Genomic DNA, 5,297 nt, shown 5'->3' with positions numbered 1-5,297 from the left:
GAACACTTAATTGTGCTCATGAGGAATCCGTACATGGACCAAGAGGCAGTTGTTGGAACAGAACATGGGAACACTGAATGTTTTAAAAATTAAGAAAGGTGTGTGACAGGGTTGTATTCTTTCACCATACTTATTCAACCTGTATGCCTAGCAAACAATCTGAGAAACTGGGTTATATAAAGAAAAACATGGCATCAGGATTGCAGGAAGGCTCATTAACAACTTGCAATATGCAGATGATACAACCTTGCTTACTGAAAGTGAAGAGGACTTAAAATATTTACTGATGAAGATCAAAGAACGCAGCCTTCGGTATGGGTTGCGTCACAATGTCAAGAAAACAAAAATCCTCAGCACTCGACCAATAAACAACATTCTTATCAACGGAGAAAAGACTGAAGTTGTCAAGGACTTCATTCTTCTTGGATCAACCATCAACACTAATGGAAGCAGCAGTCAAGAAATCAAACGACGTATTGCATTAGGCAAATCTGCTGCACAAGATCTTTTTAAAGTGTTGAGGAACAAAGATGTCAGCTTGAGGACTAAGTGTGCCTGACCCAAGCCATGGTATTTCCAATAACCTCATATGCATGTGAAAACTGGCCAGTGAATAACAAAGACCATAGTAGAATTGATGCTTTTAAGTTATGGTGTTGGAGGAGAACATTGAAAGTGCCGTGGGCTGCCAAAAGAACCAACAGATCTGTTGGAAGAAGTGCAGCCAGAATGCTCCTTGGAGGCCAGGATGGCCAAATTTTGTGTATCATACTTTGGACATATTGTCAGGAGGGAGCAGTCGCTGGAGAAGGATATCATGTTTGGTAAAGTAGAGGGTCAGCGAAAAAGAGGAAAATCCCCAGGGAGATGGATTGTCAAAGTGGCGGCATTAATGGGCTCAAGCATGGCAACAATTGTGAGAATGGCCCAAGATTGGGCAGTCTTTCTCAGTTGTGCATAGGTTCGCTATGAGTCAATTCCAACTCGATGGCACCTGATAACAACAACAACATACATGAGTAAAATGAGTCAATGGCTACATTTGAATTATTTTAAATAATGAGAATAGAACACACAAAGACCATTATTCTTAATTTGCCATTTTTCTAAATTCTTTGCATATTTTGATTCATTTAATCCTCAAAATTACTCATGTGGTAGGTACTGTTATTGTCCTTCATTTTAAAGATTAGGAAAACAGAGGCACAGTTAGGTTAAATAAAGCTTCCCCAAGTTTATACAGTAGTCCTAGTGTGGCACTCTAGGATAAGCACTGAACCTCAATGTCAGTTTGAACCACAAGGTTGGCAGTTTAAAATCACCAGCTGCTCCTCTATGAGTTGGAACTGACTGAGGGCACTTACCAGCAACAAGTTTATACAGCTAATAAATTCCACAGCTGAAATTCAAACCCAAGTAGTCTATTTGCACAGTTCTTAATCAAAGGCACTACTGTGCTGACACACAGGTTGGAACTAAAATTAAGAAAGATATGGTTGGTTTGTATATGTGAAAAGTAACAATGTTTCCTAACCCTCAGGTCCCTTTGGAAAGCTGCTATGAGCTGAAGAAAGCAGTAGTTCACCCTGTTTTTCTTTGCTTCTTCTTCAGTTTCTTTATATGGATCATAGCTCCTCTGCATTGCAGGTTAATAATTATTAAGTACAGATGCACCTACTTACAGAACTCATCTCTTTTGTGACCTCTCAGCATATTTGAAAATGTGCAGTTGAGGGAATCTGAAGGTACCCACAATTGTGCAATGTGACTGGAAGATATTTCACAGTCCTGTTCTGCTTGTCTCTGCACTGGCATTTCATAATTGGGTTTCAACTTCGGGCACCTAATTTATTTAATAGGAGTTTCTTATCAATTGTTAAAGTATAAAAATGTTTTACTAATAGATGGGGGCCTATTTTTACTAACAACCAGGCAATTCTTTGGAAAAGTATAATCACAGGCTAGCATAAACACAATTAAATTTTCTCAAAAAGGACTGTTTTTGCAACTTCCTATGACAAACTCCACTTCACAGTGTCCAACTGAGATAAGGACAGGGATTAGAAAGACTATGATTAAGAAAAGAAAACCCATAAATTAAGCTCAAGTAGTTTATTTTTTTAATACTTAAGCTCTGCATTTTCACTTCCAAACTATATTACTACTGATAAATATTTGAATGAAACAGTAGGAATAACAATATGAATAATTTAAAAAATAAATCATAAGCAAAAGAAATATATTTCCCCAAATGTAAGCTTTAATTCTTTATTATTCATAAATATACATATGAGTCATCATTTTTACAGATCTTATTGCTGAGATATGTCTTCCCAGTAAAAATTGAATAACATAATTAATTATTACTTTAAAAAATATCTTTGCCTAGTCTTTATCAATAATCTCAGAAGGCAGAATTTCTGAATCTTGAAAAAAATATCTTGAAAGCAAAGGCTACTTTCCAATTTTGGAATATATATCACAAATCTTACTTTCAAACCCAGGAGTTACTTTGACATCTATCATTTTGGAAAATGAATCGTGTTGAGAATACAAACTACATTAGGAATTAAAAAGAAATTCAGGAGTTCTCTCCATTTTCTAAATTCCATCACCTGGTATTGTAATGGCTATACCATTTATATTACAGTTAATTATAAATCTCAATTTTGAAAGCTATTCCATCAAACTATCTGAAAATGTGTAAATACTAAACTTTTCTGTTTTGGTAGTAATGTACCATTTCCTAAAGTTCTAACACCCTATGTCTACAACTCTATACTCCATAGACAGTCTGTAAACATTTATTGATTGGTTAGCTATGTTTAATAAAAACATTCTCTCAGGAAAATTCATTAGATACTTAGACTACATGAATCCAACTGGCATAAATTTTAATTCATAAGTATATGCATTCAGCAATCATCATTGAAAAACTGCTACCTGACATTCTTACTACACTACTTAGAATGACTCAAAGATGATTACTAAGGGTTTATGGCTTTAAAGCACTAACTGTAGTAAATGATGATATAAAGTTAAGCACAAAGCTTTGAGCAGGAAATAATAAACTCTGGCTAGGAAGATACAAGGCAAGTTTTCATGTAAGAGCAATGCAGAATGAAGACACTGGTTGTTGTCAGGACAGTTCTCTATAGCAAGTTCTATGTGCTCTAATCACTTCAGACACTTGGGTTCCTTGCAGTTTGGACTCCAAAACTTGACTTTACTTAATTCTTGTTTCTCCTTGTTGTTTGTTATGTGCCGTGGAGTCATTTCCGACTGATAGCTACCCTGTACAGAGTTTCCAAGGCTGTAAATCTTGATGGGAGCAGAAAACCTCACCTTTTTCCCACAAAACAGCTGGTAGTTTCAAACTGCTGACCCTGAGGTTAGTAACCCAATTCCTAACCACTACGCTACTAGAGCTCCTTTTATTTCTCCTAGTACTACCAAAATTTCTTCACTTTCCTGGAAAAACTATAGGAATAAATAGCCTCCATCAAGGAACAGAAAATGTTTTCTGTAAAGCATATACTCTGTCACAATTTTTTATCTCTATAGTAAGGAGCTCTGGTAGCATAGTGGTTACGAATCACGGGGTTTATCTCACGGTCAGTAGTTCGAAACTGCCAGCTGTTCCGCATGAGAAAGATGAGACTTCCTGCTCCCTTATAGATTTACAGCCTCGGAAACACAAGGTGGCTAAGTCAGAATCGACTCCACGGCACCTAACAACATAGTTGTAGAGGGGAGCATGATGGCTCCACACATTAAAGCACTGGACTGTGAGCCACAAGGTCCACGGGTCAAGATCACCAGCCATTCTATGGGAGAAAAATGATATTTTCTGCTCCTGCGAAGATTTAAAAACCTCAGAAACCCTATACAGGCTTGTGATTAATTGGAATAGATTCCACAGCACTTAAAAACAACATCCGTTGTAGTAAGGGGACAGCCAGATAGTATGTAAAGGAATGGGTGTGGTTGTGCCCACTAAAGCATAATTTATTAAAAATAGAGGCAGGTGAGATTTTGTCTTTAGGGTACAATATATCAATCCATTTTCCACATCCCTTACCCAAAAATGTCTTGGTATACCACTTCTTGGCTCCCACAATATTGCATCCTGGTACTCCTTTCATACTCTGGTTGTTCATCATATCATTCACTCTATTATCAGAAGAATGAACAAATCTGACTTGGAAGAAGTACTACCATAATGCTTCATAGACACAAGGATGGTGAGACTTCATCTAGCGTATTTTGGACATGTTATCAGGAGGCACCAGTCTCTGGAGAAAGAAATCTTACTTGGTAAAGTAGAGGGTCTGTGAAAAATAGATTCTCAGTGAGAGGGACTGACAAAGTAGCTGCAACAATGGGCACGCACATAGCTAGGATTGTGAGGATGGCCTAGGATTGGGCAGCATTTTATTGTGTTGTACTGTAGTGTCGCTTTGAGTTGGAACTGACTTGACAGCAGCCAATAACAATGACAATAATAATGAAAGCACTAATTGGTCTGTCTCCTTCACTAGATAGTGTGTAGAGATCAGCAATCACATGTTTTGATTCTTAATACTTGTTAAACAAATGGATAAACATACAAAGTAAATAAATGAAAAGTTGAACATAATAGAACTAAGGAAAATTCCATGTCCAATGCAGATGGTTACTGAGCATTATGAGGCTAAGTATATGTAAAAGGAAATAAAAAATAAATACAATGTTCAAAATGTGTGATCTATAACATAAAATACATTTCTGAAAGAAGAAAGAGAAAAACACAAACAGCAAAAGAGAAGTTATATAACTATTACCTCCTAAAAATTAGACACTTAGATACATCAAAAGATTTCACCAAAAAAAGGATATGCACAAATTGGGAAAAAAGAGCTTTTGTCAAAGACATTCCAAGCAAGGGACTATCAACCTAAAATTTATAGAAAACTTCAACACCTCAACAAGAAAAAAAACAAATAATGCAGTAATAAATTGGCAGAAGATCTAAACAGACATTCAGGTGGCCAACAAACATAGTAAGAAATGTTCTCAATCATTATCACTTTGAGAAATGCAAATCAAAACAACAGTGAGATTTCATCACACCCCAGCATTAATACGTGTTGTTGTTAGGTGCCATCAAGTTTGTACCAACTTACAGTGACATTATGCACAGCAGAACAAAACACTGACCCATCCTAGGCCAACCATACTATGGTTGTCATGCTTAAGTCCACCGATGCTGCCACTTGGCCAATCCATCTCATTGGGGGTCTTCCTCTTTTTCTCTG

This window comes from Chrysochloris asiatica, unplaced genomic scaffold (genome assembly GCF_000296735.1).
Source record: "Chrysochloris asiatica unplaced genomic scaffold, ChrAsi1.0 scaffold00011, whole genome shotgun sequence".
Taxonomy (NCBI): Eukaryota; Metazoa; Chordata; class Mammalia; order Afrosoricida; family Chrysochloridae; genus Chrysochloris; species Chrysochloris asiatica.
This window is presented reverse-complemented; position numbering follows the sequence as displayed.